At 43.2% G+C, this 17,406-nt stretch overlaps 1 long non-coding RNA gene across 2 annotated transcripts in view; it reads right to left on the reverse strand.

Annotated features, from left to right (window-relative positions):
• Positions 1-254: 254 nt before the first annotated feature.
• The window catches only part of LOC136385017 (uncharacterized), a 120,083-nt gene continuing 102,931 nt past the window's right edge, over positions 255-17,406 (reverse strand). Inside the window, exons 3-6 of one of the 2 annotated variants that reach the window (XR_010747677.1) lie at positions 2,933-17,300; positions 2,583-2,695; positions 2,081-2,190; positions 255-1,484 (exon numbers count right to left, since the gene is read on the reverse strand). This is a non-coding gene — a long non-coding RNA (uncharacterized lncRNA). The remainder of the gene's footprint in view (positions 1,485-2,080; positions 2,191-2,582; positions 2,696-2,932; positions 17,301-17,406) is intronic. The other variant, XR_010747678.1, reaches the window with a different exon arrangement.

A 17,406-nucleotide genomic window follows, 5' to 3' on the forward strand; every position in this document is an offset into this window, starting at 1 on the left:
AAGAGTAAGAAATATAGAAAGTCACTAGTTCAATGTGATTTCTGTACCAATACAAGTTTAAAACATGCTCTGCTGCCTAGAGTTGGAGGTGAATACTTTGATGATGTCATCCTTGAAAACCACAGCCATGACTCAGGTAAAAAGGAAACAAGTGGGACAAACATAATTGAGGCCAAGTAGAAGGAAATGCAGACAAAAATGTATGAGTGCTGATGTGGACACGTTTTGAAAGAAAAACACAAACACAAACGGCGTAATAACTGAATGTGATTATATTTTTTGGATACACAATTTAGGTACAATCAAAAGAATAAAACACCACAGTAAAATAACAGGGAAAAAACCCATGGTATTTCGTTTGTAATGCAAGAGAAAAGTTTTAACATCTTTTGTCATAAAAGAGGCCTTAGAAACAGTTAACAAAGACACTAAAAGAATCCAAGCAAACGGCAAACAAGAAAGTAAAATACATGTGACGTTTCAATATGAGGATGTCCCTGCAATGTCCCTGTCCAAGAATGATGGTGTCTCATGGCACAGTTGAAATTCTGAGGAACACCAGGAGACATACTGATCAGGTGTGTGTCCACAATTAAGGGGTCACAGACAGTTTTGATTCAAAATATAAAAATTTTTTGGGAAAAATTTTGGATTTCCTCTGGCTTTAGCATTCCCAATTCAAAGTATTTTAGCACATTTTTGGCACAAATTGAAAATTAGTTCTTTAAAAGTATGTTTATTACAGCAGAGAAAATAGGTAGCCAATACATATGGGCCCCAAAATACACTTTGTCTATCAAAAATTTTTTTTAACAGCACCCAAATGGTGTGCAGAAAAGTTAATAGTAAGGAGCCGCGTGGGGAACAGAGCCAATCGTGTTGTTGTGCTGTGTGTGGGTCCAACAGGGAATGGAAACACTAGGGAGGCCCCTCCCTCCATGAAGTGGTGTGATGGACCACTATGTGCAAACCAAAAACCAATACACAACAATGGATGTCAAATGTAACTGAAAAATACAAAGGCAGGAAATCACACTGTGGTGTGTACAATTACAAGGGGGAGGGAAGACTTAGAAGTAAATCTATATACTTATCAAATATCTATCTTCTAAAATTTTTTTAAAAAGTGATTTTTAATGACTATAGCTTAACTCTACCTATGCTAAGTGAGGTTAATGGGGGACAGAGCGCGCCTGGCCGCACAGGAGGGTCCGCTGGCGCCTGTTGGTTCCTCTGTCCCACGTCCCGTGGTCCATTCTCCGGGGATTCAGTCCAACAGCCACAAGGGGGACAGTCACATGCCTGCTTACACTTCTCCAGGACACCCTCCAGGGTCTCTCTCAGACACGAGCTTCTTCAGTCCTGTGGTTCTGCTCTGCAGGGGGCTCCACAGCCACGCAAAAACGGAGTCTGCTCCTATCCCTGATACGGGCGGCTGGGAAGGTGTGGGAAGAGCTGGTGGCATGTGCCCATCCTGTTGGCATCTGAGAGGACACAGAGGGGATCAGCACCAGCAACACGATTTTATGCAATGAAATGCTGCAGCCCTTCTATGAATAAATAACACATGGGTTCAAGCCTGATCCCTTGTTTGGGAGACGTGTCTGGTTCTGTGGTAAGAGTAAGGAAGACCATGAAGATGGGCAGCATGTGGCCAGAAACTGCTAGTACAGCCTTCAGATGAGGACTTCTGTCTTGTTTAACTCTGTTCACAGAGGAACAGACCCCTCCAACATCCCTTTCAAGTTGTCTGTGACTCTTACCAACTCTACTGCCTTTGTTGCTTCTCCATCTGGACCACAGAGCCTCTAGCTGCCTGAACTACTCCCAACTGCGGGTCTTCCACGTAGATCCCAGAGTTCAGCACTACTGGAAACCATCAGATATGGAATCCATGGAAGCAACACAATATCTAAGCCACTCAAGTTTCAGGATTATACGCTATTTACTAAGCAATAAGCTGAAAAACCTTCCCCTCTGGCTACCAAAATTCATTAAGCGCATTGGAAGAAGCAAAATACCAACTTCCGCCTGAGCCAAGGAAGTGCCCCTACCCCTGAATCATGAGCACTGATCTTACAGTTACACGGCCGGGGGCGCTCCTGGGTCCGGAGATGGCGTTGGGCATCATTAAACGAGGTCAGGAAAAACAGCTCTTCTCCAAATGTGTTTTCCTGGAACAAACGTCTCCTAGCAGGAAAAAAAAAGCAGACACTGTCAAGGAGAGATGTCTGCTGTTCTTCAGAAACAAGAGACAGCTGGTGAGTGGAGGCTCAGGGTGAACTTTGTTATTAATTTTCAGATGCCACTTAGGGAAAGGTTTTCTATTATCGCCAGGTTTGGTTTTATATATAAGCATATCAGATGAAAAAGACACAAAGAATGTCATGCATTGATACGCCATGTTCCCTTCGGTAAATTTATCTTTTAAGAAAGTAATTAAATACACCTCCTGACTGTCATGCATGATTGGGATAATCCAAAGGTGCCCAAGAACAGCACAGAGTAAACCAGGGTCACAGCTCTGAGCCTCACGACAGCCTTGGCCGAACACAGCACTTCTGGATCCAGCACTTTCTCACCTGGGGCTCCCTCTCAGATGACACAGGTAGGATTTCCGCAGAAAGACACAGGTTCCTGATGGTGTTGGCTGTCCTCGCAAAGTCTACAAATGTTTCTCTTTCATCACGTTCCCCTGAGAAGCACAGTCAGGCAGGGTCAGATGTGAAGGAGATGCAACAGGACAAAGGAGGCTACCCTTACACTGCGCTGGGGCAGGGGAGTGGAGGTCATTCAAGACCAGCAAATAGGACTGTCCAAAGACACGAAGAGTTTTACTTTCTTGCCCCTAGCTCCAAGAGGACCTACTTGACACCCTTAATGACAATCAACATGAAAGAAAATACCCCAAAACATACTGCCAGGCACGTACCTCTGATCAACTTCTCTCTTCTTCCTCAGGTGACGGCTCTTCTGTCACTCGGCACTCTCTGTTGCACTGGTCTCTGGTCACGTGCGTCTTCCTCTCAGAAACCATCTCAAAGCCCATGGGAGCACACAAAGCAGGGAGGGACCCCGCCTGGCACTCCCGGCGTCTCGACGGGCCAGGCGGGAAGACGGACACACGCTGGCCTGTCTCTTGAAAATTCTCTTTTCCTTTTCAAAGTTCCTTTTGAAACATCTTGAACATTTCAAAAGCAGGGAAGCAAAAAGCAGTCCTAAGCTCCCATCTCTCCATACATTCATATCTTGCTGTAGTCGTCCACATCCTCTCTTCCGCACTTCAGTCATCTTAGATTGTCGCGTAGCAGTATACTGATACGTGGATGCAGAGCTCACTGGCGAAGAATCAGCACATTTACAGAGATTTGAAAAAAGAATGTTCAAATGTTTAACTGGGACAGTCACTGTTACCACGGATGGAACAGTCATCAACAGCACAAATCCCTTTCTCCCTCGATGGTAACAAAGAACATTTTGGGGAATGGACAGTTAATTGATTTCTGTTCAGAAATGACAGGGAGGGATCCATTTGAAACATCTCCACACAAGCGTGTTCTATCCATGTGTTAACTGGTTTCCCAGGCAAGCGGGCATCCGATGCCTATTTCTTGCTGGTGTGCATTTCAGTCGTCGAAGGTGACTGGTGATCAACAGCACACCTTTCTTCTGAGTCAATTTGGCAGTTTGAATGTTGAAAACCTCAGCAGTGTGATTCATTGTTTCAAAATTTAAGCATTTTGTTTCTTGATTGTCATCACACTGCTTTTCAAAAAGGGTACCATTTATAGTTTGATCAATACAGAATAGGATTTTTCTAAGATAACTTTATGACTGACATTATAAGCACCCGAGATACACTGTTGACACTTGTGATCACGTAATATACAATCAAGCTCTAAAAAGCTATCAGAGAAAAAGTAGCATAACCAGAGATGCATACATAAAAACTGATTAATAGGTAACAGGAGTGACTTGATTATTTTATATAGAAAAATTAACACATTTAGAAGATGATGTTTAAACTCAGAATACCATTTTCCATAATTGTCAAATAAACAAAAAGGCAAATAAAAAGTAAGCTAATACATGAGAAAGAGCACTATTAGACCTATATTCCTAGAACTACTTTTACGTAGATATATACATTAACATACGCGGCCGTGCACAGACATAAATTTGCAGATTTTCCTAACATAGCAAAATGACAGTTCGCAATGGGAATACCTCCATCTCTAAATAAATCATTGAATTCTATTCTGAATATGACAAAATGACAATTCCCTTCTCATGTCTTACACTTCACAACCCAAAGATAAAAACATGTCCCAGCTATCATTTCTATGTGAGAAGTACACAGTCTAGAAAACTCTTCTGAAACCTAACAATGTGAAGACATGGAGGCGATGTCTGTCCCTCTTCTCACACAATGTCACAGCATCAACAATAGAATTCTAGAGTGATTGGAGGCAAGGTATTACAACATATACTCTGGAAATAGTAAAGAAGCTGGCATACGATATAGTTTGCCAAGAAATATTTACAAATTGTTTTGTGAAATTCCCATCATCTAGAAGAGAACTAGATGTTCAAAATGATACTATGCACCCGTTATTTACAAAGCTGTCTGGAATGTGGTCATGCAGTCCAATTAAATATAAGACTGTTGTCAATTCAATGGCAGAGATTGTGATTTCTTATAAAATGCCTTTTCTATGATGAAAGTACAGAATCATGCCCTATCAGCAATACACTAAAAGAATTTAGGTTTTACAATGTATCAGCACAAAAATTAACGGATTAAATGTTAAGATTTCTTGTTAAGATGAGAAATTGAAAGTGAAGGCACCCTCCCTGTTAAGCTTTTCCTCTTTTGACAATCCCACAAACAGATCTCAGAACAAACTTAAGAAAAACACAACCACCACCCTAGAGCAGCCTCACTGTGAAGACCTCTCATGGAAAATGTTAACATACCATGACATTTTACAATGAATTATTTACAAAAGCCTATTTTATGGGACTCTATACAATCTTGAAGATATGAGATGAGAGAAAACAAATTCGAAAGTGTGTATCTGCCTATTATTTACAAAGTTGTCTTGAATCTTGTCATGCAACCAAGGGAACAAACACAGAAATGCGTGTTGTTCCAAGAGGTAGTATAACGTCTGTTTGGAAGAAGTTGTTCTTATCTGTGTGTTACAAAAAAAAAAAAAGAAAAAATACAGAAGGATCAATAGGCAGAGTACAGAGGACTTTTCTAGGGCAATGAAAACACTCCATACACACTGTAACAATGGCTGTATGTCATGTAACCAAGTATCAAACCCCTCGCGTGCACAATACCAAGTCCTGGACTTACACTGTCAGCCATGCACTTTGGGTGCCTGTGTGGTTTCAGTGCTGGTTAATGCATTGTAACAAAGGTCCCACTCTGGTCAAGGGTGTTAACAGGCATGACTACCCATGTGTTGTTTAGATAATGGGTTGAATTATGCCTGTGTTTGGGAGGGGGGATGGGCAGGAGTATATGGGAAACTTTTACCTTCCTCTCAATTTTGCTGTGAATTTAAAAATGCTTTTTAGAAAGTCAACAAAAAATATGTATGAAAGCTATCAGGAATTTTGGTCCAACCAAATAACTCAAATACGTTTATGTTGTATTATTAACTTGTAAACTAACAAATCATATTTTGGTAAAATGGCAGACTAATCAAGAATGGGATAAATGCATTAATCTTATCTTTTCCTCCTTTTAAATTTCCACATGACTTTGGCACTGCTCCATAAGTCTGTTTTATCAAAAATTTTATCACTGTGTCATTTTTGAAAGACAATGGCAATAACAAATTTATAATAAAGTTTATAGGAGTATAATTTGTCAAACTCAATATAGGATTATAATTTATCAGACTCAATAGATCTAGAATTCCTTTGTTTTAAAATGATTATTTCACATGGCCAAATAAAAAATTGTTTCCATTACTGCCATATTTTAACAAATGAAACTGATCCAGATTATTTTGAAAGACTTGCCAAGTGTTCCTCAGAAATCCAATTCCATCCTGTACCTTAAGACAGCAGGAGTCCAGGCCAATCCCATGTTCCTTAAATACAAGCATTTTTTAATATGAAAATGGTCATAATTTAGTAACAACTAATTTTTATTTCTAAATAAACAGGTTAGGTAAAAATACTTTCAAAGCTTTGTAGCCCAAAATATGGATTAAAAAAAATCACATGGTTCTTAGCTTTTTCTGATGGCCTTATATCTTTTAGCCTAATATTCTTTAAGGTCTACCCATGTAGTAAAGGAAGTGGGAATGTTGGTATCATAATAGACAAATGGGGCCAAATATGTGAAGGAAAATTTGGGTGGTGGGCATACAATACAGTAATATACAAAACATGGACCCTAGATGTGTACAACTGAGACCTGCATGACCTATTCACCAATGACACCCCAATAAATTTGATTAAAAATTCTTGAAACACTTTTCCCCCCACGAACCTGACACTGAATTTTAAATAGCCTTTCCGAACCTCAGACAGCCAATGGAGACTGTCAGGGGGCCAGGCATCAAAGGATGACCTTTCTCTCCTGACACTGGGTTTCATCATGGTCCTCTGTCCGACAGGTGTACTATAGGAACAATCGTGGACCCGGCTTTTTCACAACTCCCCAAAGAACCATCTAGTTACAATTCTCAAATACATTTGCACACGCATTTTTAGCCTTAGTGTCGAATGCCGCTGTGGCAACAGAAGCATGTCCACAATCCACACAAACTAAAAGAATCCATGTTAAAAAAAAAGAATTGTACATTTGAGGTGAGATCAGAAAACATCCACTACTAAACAACTACTACCCTTGTCCATAAGCCTTAAAATGAACCACTGAACAGACACAAAATAAAGTCTAATTATAGTATTCATTTCTGATGTTTCCAAGTGTTCTCAGCAACCAAGTTGCTTTCCAAAAACAGGTCAATCTGAAGGCTTGACTAACAGGACTGGTTTCCAAATCCCATGAGCAAAAATATGTCCTATTATTTCAGGAGGAATTGTTTGAAAATGACATGCACAAGTGAAATTAAATGAACACTTAGTTGTCAAGTAACACTTCTCTGGGTAACAAGACATTTCTGCCATTATGCTCATCTGTGTGTGTGTGTGCGCGCGCCTACGCATGGAGATGGTATTTCTAGGTAAGATATTCCATTGGAAGTTTTAAAGATGTTTTAAAAGATGCTTGGTTGTTACACATACAGCAGTCAAAACACTTCCCTGCTCGGATCCAACATTTAACATTCAAAAATTACACTGGAAAAAGTATGTATATATACATATATATACATGTTTACATTATTTAAAAGTTAAGCGGCAATGATTTGTACACGCAGAAAAAAGAATGTCTAGTGGAAAAAGAAAAAAGCACAAGGACAACAAACCCTCAAAAAAAGCAAGTCTCAACTCACAAAGATGCTCCTTCTGTATGTAGACTGAACGACAGGTCCGTAAGCACAGTTCTAGAGTTTGACAGAAAGGATACATACCCCAAAGCACTGTTACAAGATGATTCTCAGCGTTTATGTACAAAAGCGATACTATCTATCACGCCCCTTCCAACATATACATCTCAAATAGACCTAGTATAGCGATCCCGCCAAGTGTGGTCGGACAGCACGTGTACACTCGTTCACGTGTCCAACTGTCCACCAAATAGCTAGCAGCGTCACAGTACTTACCCTCCAGGGAGATTCTCTCCTCGGACTTTGAACAACAGTTCTACCCCCTATATACACCGTATGTACAGGTCGGTGTGTGTGTATGGGTACACACGCACAACAGTATGTAAACAATCCTTGTAGTCAAGGTCTAAAAGTTTTAAAGCAAAAAACATATATATATATATGTGTGTATATATATAGCCTAACTATTTCACATATAATGCTCTAAAAAACACCCCTCCCCATTTTACAGCTGCCTAATTATTCACATAGTTTGACAACAACCCCTAGGGAAAGTTTTCAACTTTATATACACTTTACATACTTGGTAAACGTGCAAATAAGAGTAGTTACTATGCTTTAAACATAACAACTGTTGCCTATTATATATACATATAATACAAAAATACATTCTTATGTCAGCCCACATTTAATGAACTTGGGTTTGATATATCATTGCGAACGTCCCTCAAACACACAAAGTCACCTATACATCTAGAGACAAGCACTTTAAAACAAGGAAAGTCGACTACTATCATTAAATCAGATGAAAAACTTCCTAAACCAATGCTGTTTCCCTATGTAGAGAATGTATCTGAAAACCACACAAGGCAGACCAGCAGTCAGTGTCACTTCCAGCATGAGTAATTGGGTTCAATAAACAGTGAGACATTTGGTCCAGACATGACATTTACAACTTAAAAATGGAGACTAATGACCCAAAGAACTTAGAGAGGCTAGATTGAACATCTCTTTGGCAAACAAAAATGCTTCTATCCTAAGCAGATACATACTTAAGAGAAAATTTACAGTAACGTATATACATGTAGAAAAACATTAACATGTGTTGAATACAGTTGAACAATTCCACTAGACAAAAGGGAAAAGAAAATGGCTACTTGTCTAACCTCAGGACATTTACAAAATATACGTATACAAAGGTTCCCAACATCTGAGCATGGAGTAAAAAGAAGTCCCAAATGACAGCCACCTCTATGCTTAAGATTACTATATCAAGAGTAATATCACCTATAGCCAAAAAAGAATACTTGGTTATCAAGCATAGAACTAACATTCCGGCACAAAATCCACATTGAACAGAAGACCATTTACATCATAAAATCAGAGCAGCCTGAATAAAAACATCTATGTGACAGCTGTTTCCAGACTCCCACGCCCTCCCCAAAAAACCCTCAGCAATAACCCACTCACATTTTAAAATGTACATCCTTCAGAGGTATTCTGACAGTTAACTATTTGATTACCACATATTAAAATACTTCTTTCTATACATTTCACCACACGGGCAACAAGGACAATACCATAGGAAAATGTCGCAAAGCAATTATATTTGGTTGTTTTTTCTTCATACACATTATTCTCAAAACGCACAGAAGGATGATGCAGCGCCGTCCTGTCTCCCGAGTCCCACGATGTCCAGCACTCCACATTCCATTCCTGCGATCCCTGAGCACAAGCAACGCTTACACAACTGTACACAGCTTCTACAGACATCCTTAGAATTCATTCAGTCCTCAACAGTTTTTACCCCAGGGGACGATTTTATCACATATTGTCACTGGAAAGTTTCCCTAGGAAAACCGGGCTCTAATATCACAGCAACCGTTGAAGATAGCAAAAAAATAAATCTAGGTTTTTTTTATAAACAACGAGGCCTCTGTGCTTGAGTAATGCATTCCAAGAACGTTTTAAGTAAACAAAGAACAAAAGAATACAATGAGAAAGCCATCACATGTCCCATCTCATTCTCTTCGTCTCCCAAGGTCAATGAACAGTTCGTACACATTCATCATTCACTGTGCATTTCATATTTACAAAGAAGCTATTCACATGTTATGTGTCCAATGGAGGAGTCCGTGGGAAGGGTGTTAGAGCTGCTCACGAATACCAGCAGGAGAGAACCAGCAGCCCATGTGCACACAAGTGTCACATACGCACGGCTTTGTGGTAAAACCACTGGTGAATTGACATTCCAGGACCAAAAAGAAAAGTGGGGGTTGGTTATCCAAGTCCAGAGGTTCCCAATGAAATGTACAGACTCGAAAGGCAGAATGAGGTATCGATGATTTTCTGGACTTGGCTTCTGCAGCTGGTCGAGCTCCTCCGTCCCTTCCCACTGAGGTCCTTCCCAGGCTCCTGCCGGGCGTTTGGTGGCAGCCCTCTGCATGCCATGCGTTGTCGAGTGATACTCAATGATGAGATGTGGTCCAGATTCTAATGGACCAGGTGGCCGGGCGTTTGGTGGCAGCCCTCTGCATGCCATGCGTTGTCGAGTGATACTCAATGATGAGATGTGGTCCAGATTCTAATGGACCAGGTGTGCGTTCAGCCTCCATCTAGAGCGGCTCTTGATTGGGCCCAAAGGACCCTTTTGAGTCTGCATGAAGCTTAGACTCCCACAAGCAGTTTCCTAAGTAAACTTCAGACTTCTCCAGCACTGGGAAAATGACCATTTCTCATCTCTCTGCGGGGCAGCCCACGGCCCCAACAAGAGCCTCCTGGTCCGCCTGTTTGTGGTTAAAGAGGTTGATCCGAGATTCCCGACTCGTCCTGGCTGTAACACAGGGTTGGCTTCCTGCGCTGTACAACTTTTGGGCGTTGTTACATGCCAGAGGCGAAGAGTGTAACAGCAGGGTTCCAGGAAACCCCGCGTTCAAAAGAGGCGGTTTTGATGGTGGCAAAAGATGTGCGAGATTTGATCAGTTTCTATCATCTCTTTATTTCTGATTATTGCTTATTTCTAATATGGCGGAAACACTGACATGGGTCTGTCACATGTCCCAAAGGCCTCTCTGGCAGACAAGAGCGTTCGTGAAGAGACCCTGGACAGACAGGTAAGGCGACCGGCTGGATGATCTTAGTTGTAGTTAGAGGGGTCGGGACCCTGTGCTAGAATGGTAGCTCCAGAGTGTCCACTCAGAGTCCAGAAAAGGGTCCAACGGGCCACAGGCTTCCCGAGATGGGGATGGGGCGCCCTCGTCTGTCTGTCTGTCCCTCATGGGCGCCAGCTGTGTCCTTGCACGTCATCCCCTCTCTCAGGGCTCCTCAGTGTAACGTGCTTACATGTCTATAAAAATCAACAGCCAGGAGTAGTGTACAGAGATTGTGAAATATTTACAGATGAGACTGAGATACAGGTTTCCAGAATCTTCAGTTATCTGGGTATGTTTTGTCATTAAAAAAAAAAAAGAAAAAGAAAAATGCCCCGCCTTTTTTTTTCTTCAAGGGGGATGGAGAAGAGGTTTTATATACATTTCAAAAAACCAAGAGAATACGTAAACAATGTATTTTTGCCAAAGTGACAATAGATGCATTTTCGCGTTTATTAATGTGGCCGAGTTCTGTTACCCACAAAATTCTCAGTAATGGTGTTCTTGATCCCGCAGACATCCATTCCTAATGAACAAGGGCTGCTTTGTCACAGGTGAGATCTGTACCCCAGTGAGCTTACTGGCACGAGTGGGCTCAGGCAATGGGAGTGGTGAACCTTGAGGGGACACCCTTTTCTCTTCCATCGGGTCCCCAAGTTTCCTGACTGGCATGGTAGCTCTATAAAATGCCCTTCTGTTTCTCAACTCAAACCTTGACTGCAAAAATGAGGACATTGAAGTTGAAACTGCAAGTGGAATTTTGCCCGGAGTGTGTTCAGTCTCGTGTCTTGCCCACCTTGTGTTCATTTAATGAATGGACTCTACAAGAATGGATCACCATGTACACCAACCTATCAACCATGGCGCACGGTCTCGGCACGTCCATAGGTGATGCCAAATATATACAAGGCCTTGGAGAGAAAGGTAGAGCAGTTCTGACATCAAGGCTGAATTAGAACCCTGGATGCCTTCTCTGCGTAAAAATAATTATCAGAAGAGCCAGTTTATGCCTTCTTGTAAACATTCTTCCAAATTGTCACCTTATCATCTTGGACAAACAAACACATGGAGTGCGTCAAGGGTTTTATGCACATATCTGCATTGTGACTTTAGCCATCTTTTTTTTAAGGGATGGGACATTCTTGTTATTACTTCTGGTATTGACAGCCACAATTCACTCAATAGAGGTATACACTCAGTCCTATCAAAAAGTCCCAACGTCATTACGTCCAAACTCAGAGAAAACTACGCATTATGAAAAAAATGACATTAGAAAAATAGAACGACCTATATTCTCTTCCATCCTACAAAAATAAGAAAACCGATCTCACTGCATTCATGAATGTTCATAAAAATAGTCACAAGTCAGTTTTTTTCAATATTGTGAGATTTCTGCAAGAGTTCTGAGTCCAGGGCAGAAAGAAGTCTCCTTGTTGGAAGTGTTTAGTTCATTTACAGATTATAATTACAAACAAACAAAAAAAAGTCATACTCTTGTAATTCCCCTCCCCCCAGTCCAAGCCACAGAACCGTGAGCTTGGTCTCCAGGCTGGGCTTTCCTCCGCGGCGGTGCACAGGGTGCCTTTCATGAGCCAAATCTGTGACCACTCAGAGCTGCCCAGCCTGGAAAGAGTCCCTAATAACGAGGTGTAACTGTTCATTAAGTCCAAGCAGACACAGTCCATGATAACACTATTCCCATAGAAGAGACTTATTTACAAAATAATACTCAGTTTCAATAACAAATGTCGTAAACCAGGGTTATTTACAGCCAAGCTATTAACACACCATACATACATATATATATATTGAAATTACTCCTAGAAAACAGAACACCAGAAAAGAAGCATTGATATTGTCAGTTTTATGGTCCACTGGAAATGACCCAGAATGGGATGCTTTTAAAAATGACAAGACAGCTGAATGCAAAGTCATTCAAATTATGCAAAATGACAGATGCAGAACAGATTCCGCGTTCTCCCGAAGGGTAAGTATCGGGCAGAAATGACCACGTCTAGGTAGTTCACACACAATGCAGGCCAATGAATGTGTTTTTAACATCAACTTTTTTTTTTTCTGGAAATTTCGAAATGTTGGTCATTTGTATCCAAATTGAATGAAGTGTAAATTTGGGTATAGTAACGGATACATTTTAAAAATTGTCAAAAAATACAATTGCTTTCTCAAACAAGGCACTTAACTTTTTATGCATATTGCCAATTTGTTCTGATCAAGATATATGGAAAGATATCCTCAATTTACAAAGGTTGTTTCACCCATGTGTTTTGAGTCCAATGGCTATCAGGGATGCAGTATTTTTATTGTACAATGAAGCGGATATATTTTGTATACGCTTTTGCGTGACAATTTTCCTTAATTATCTGCTTGCCTTGTGTTCTTAAACCACCTGTGACATGTTTTCATTGATGTCCGCATACCCCCCCCATGAATGAATGAGTGGTCACATTTTGAGTAGAACCCAGATGTTCTCTATGTGGTACCTAAACCAACAGCATCTGTCGACTTCTTGGACCAGAACTGCTGAATCAGAAACTGTACAAAGCTGTACAAAGGCCAGGGGGTCTCGTGTGCACTGAGGTGGGAGAAAGGTTTGGTTTTATCTTGGCGGCCACCAGATGGAACCCAGGCAGCACTCTGAAGCCACAGCAAGAATGGACACAGCATGGCTGTCTCGGCCAGAGGACCCACGGCTGCTGCACACACCACTGTCTGAGCAGGACTAGGCTCACCACCAAAGCCGGCTGAGCTGTTAACACACCACAGGGCAGAGAAGTGGTTGGGTCTCTCTTACCCCTAACCTACCTTTCACGGCCAACCAACAAGGGCATCGCAGCACTGCTTGCCCTCAGGGTCCACTGGACCACAAGATGACATCATCTGACACCTGTCTTCTTCCTTCTTGCCTTGCCTGTCCCCTCAATTCCCGTTCCTGCTCCCAGTCTGTGCCTGCCCTAAGATCTGGGTGTGGGCCTCAGTCTCCCTCTGCAGGAAGAAGGGCCTTCTCCAGGTTTAGGAACAACTAGTCTGATCTGTCAACACCCTCCACCTCAGCAAGACAGAAATTGACCCTCTTCTCTTTCCAAGGATTCCCTCGTGCAAGACATTTAGGACACCCAGCCCGCAGAGCCTGGTGGCACCTTTGGATGGCCTCAGTCAGCCATGACGACTGTCCTTTCTCCTAGCAGGAAGGGACCATTTCCAGGTTGAACCCAGCGTCAAGGGCCAAAGGACTGGCAGATATAAGGTTGCCCTCAGCAGGCCCCAAATCCCATCCTGACTTCTCTGCCTCAGCTGGACCCCTTCCAAGTGGGTAGGGCTGCAGTGTCCTCCTCCACATGCCTCTGACTGGACCAATGCCCCCAAGAGAAACCAAACCCATCTGTGAGGTAGTAAGTATGCACACGAGTCCCTGGCAGGGAAGAAGGAACTACATTAAGGGACAGAACTGGGAATACACGTGTCTAACTCGACTGTACAGAGAATGTTGTTACAATGTTGTTACAGGAACCCCACAGCCCCTTTCCTGGGAAGCAGCTGCTCATGTTGTCACAGTGTCAACACCGCATTGTATTTACACACAAACTTACACACCTGTGTTGTATTTACACACGCATGTTATTTATACACACCTATATTTTATACACATGTGCAGACCCCTTAACAAAATTAAGGTGACTATTTAAGAATAAGGTCTCAGTACATTCAAATGTCCATGGTTATAATAAGTTTTATATACAGGTAATTCCCTAAACCCCTACTTAAGTGACTACTCAGCCCCTCATCAGCTACTATATAAGCAGAGCACAAGCCTAATCAGACAGTAGGAAGACCCCACTACCCATCCGAGGAAGAGAGAAAGAGAATGATGGTTGATTGAAAGACCCCATTCAGAGAAAAAGAAACTGCAGGAAGATTACAGCTTGGTAAAACCTTTCTCTCAAGGGCTCAGACCCACTAACCGCAAAGAGCCAACTAACTCCAGCCCTTGGGCCCAAGCCGAACACTCCAAATCTCCACCTATGTCTTCTCGCCAAGATACATGGGAAAAAAGCTTTTAAATAAATAAATCACACTAAGAAAAAAAGAATGAAAGGATTCCCTCAAAAGGTTTGCTACAGAACGCAAAGAAGAAGCCTACGCCAAAGCCATGTCGCAAATAACAAACTGGCACTCTTGCTCCCGTGGGACAGGGAGCCGCTTTCTGGAGGGCGGGACAAAGTCTCGGAGAACTCGGGTCCACAAGGCAGGGACAGTGGGGGGCATTCCCAAGGCCTCCCTCCCTTTCCTTGAAGCTATCTAAGAGAGAGAACAGCGGGAAAAGACAACAGTGAGTACAACCGAGACTTTGACAAAGAAAGAAGACACTATGTACAAAAGGAAAAGCGAAGAGGTGGGTCTAGGCCCACCGTCCCAGATTCCCTGGGAACAGAAAAGCAAAAACCTATGGCTCTGTCCTCCCTTAACCAGCAGAAAGGGTAAATGTGGGGAACCTTGCAACATTTACAGTCCACAAGCTTGAGTTTGCAGGGAAAAACCGAGGCATGTCCCGCGTCCAGGGCCTGACCTGCGGCTGACCTCAGAGTGCGCACAGTGGACCCCGCGGCACTGCGCTCCCGGACACACAGCTCATCATCAGCGAGCCCCGGTCTCCCCGACGGCGGGCACGTCTCTGCTCAAAGGCAGACACCTGTCGACTGCAAATCCCTCCCGAAGGGAAGAGGGGAGGCCCTCGGGTTTCAGGAAAGGATCTGTGACCAGTGTTTACGGAAGCAGCATCGTTCAACGGACAACAGAATTTAGGTGCAAAAAAGTCTGAGGGATGGGGGGGGTGCGAAAACCAAGATGACAAAACCTTCATCCATCTCACAAGACAACACTGCGCCTCGGTGTCTCTCACGGCCAGAGACGGTCTCCTGGAAACCATCTCCTGCGATTGTCCAACCAACTGAAAATGAAACATTTCTGAATGTCGCTACAGGAGATGTGGCATATCGAGGAGAGAAAGCAGAACTTCCTTTTTCTACCAATTTAGTAGCACAAGCCAATTAAAGATCCTAGATTACATTGGAAATATCTAGCCAAAAAAAAATCAAAGAGTAAAAGAAAATTCAATACGGGAGAATCCATGCGAATGGTCCAAAACCAGGCCAGGCCAGTGGAGTCGCTGATGGGCGAGGTGGACAGGGTCTGGAGGAGGCAGGAGGGCCGGACCGCGTCCTCGCATCGCCCGATACAAGGACCACAGTGCTATGAACACAGAACCCGATGCGGCACGGACGTGATAGAAGCAGCAGGTTCCTTCCCTGTTCTGTCGTCTCAAAGACAGGAAGTGACTCCTCCTGGGGTCTCCTTGTTTAACTTTGCTTTGCTATCAGGGCACCGGTGATCACCCCTAACTCAAGCAAGGAAGCCTTCTGTGTGCCAACAACAAGAAAAGTGAAGGGACAAGAAGCCAGTGAACTGGTTTTTCTAAGCGGGATCCCTGCCACCAAGACATGGGGCCACGGGGACAGGCTTCCTTCCAGTTGGTAAGTTAAACTGAAGCCAACATCCTGATGTTCCTGTGGGGACCGCCCGCACCCCGCTGAAGCCTCCTGGGACCAGACTGACTAACACGGAGCTCCACGAGGTCGTCTCCTAAGCAAGAAGGCTCCTCTCATTGCTGTGGGCGCCCAATGTCCACTGCCATGCCCACATTCTGACCTACAACGTCTAGATGGTGACCCCTGCAAATACACTGGCACTAGGACAAGTCCTGGTAAACATGATGAGGTTGGGCCCCGTCTGGGCTAGCTGCCTCTGAGAGCGTGTCTGGAGTGTGGCGACCAGGCAGGCCAATGGCTTCAATCACTGGCCTGACCTTGTGAGGGAGTGTCTGGAAACTTTTAAAGACACGTTACCATTAAAAAAATTTTAGTAATACTGCCCTTTTCTGAAATATGTACTGTGTCATAGCCCTATACCCAGTAATCGAAGACAGTGACATTCAAACCTTTTCATCCCACGGCACATGTAAACGAATGACTAAAATCCTGCAGCACACCAAAAGAATATTGTTTCTTGAAGATCTGACAACAATTATGTCTAATGTTAACTCATTCACACCAGATTTATTGATTTTAGTGAGAAAGGGGAGGAAGGGGAATAGAGGAGAGAGAGAGAGAGAGAGAGAGAGAGAGAGAGAGAGTCAGGAACAATGAGCTGTTCCTGTGTGTGCCCTGACCGGTGATCGAAACGGCAACTTTGATGCACGTCCGACACTCTTCACAGAGTTAACCGGCAAGGGCGGGAGTTACAGTATTTTAGTTTACCATTTAACAGAAGTAAAACAACAGTTCGAGGCCTGTTAGTCAAGTCACATACTGCAGGTTTTGAAAATTCTCCTGGTGCACCCGTTGCAGCTCACTGGTCCAGGGTGCAAACAACTGAAGGACAGAACAAAACAAAGAACCACACAACCTAAACTGTTCCTGACCACCCCCCAGACAGAGGTGGGTCTGCGGAGACGCTGGCCGCACTCCTGGCACAGCAAGAGCCCTCCTACCTGGACCTCCGTGAGATACCTGAACGCCAGCCTCCACGCTGGTCTGAGGCAGCCGGGGCCCTTCTTCCTCACCGTCCCAGCTCCCGTCTCTCTGACGAGGGTGGTGGTTTGCTGTCAGCAGCAAAGATACACACACAAGAACACAGAATGAGCTGCAAGGTCTTTGATGTTTTAGGAACATGGTGTATATGGACGTCTGATGTATCCTGCCATATCC

This window comes from Saccopteryx leptura, chromosome 13, assembly GCF_036850995.1.
Source record: "Saccopteryx leptura isolate mSacLep1 chromosome 13, mSacLep1_pri_phased_curated, whole genome shotgun sequence".
In the NCBI taxonomy this organism is placed as follows: Eukaryota; Metazoa; Chordata; class Mammalia; order Chiroptera; family Emballonuridae; genus Saccopteryx; species Saccopteryx leptura.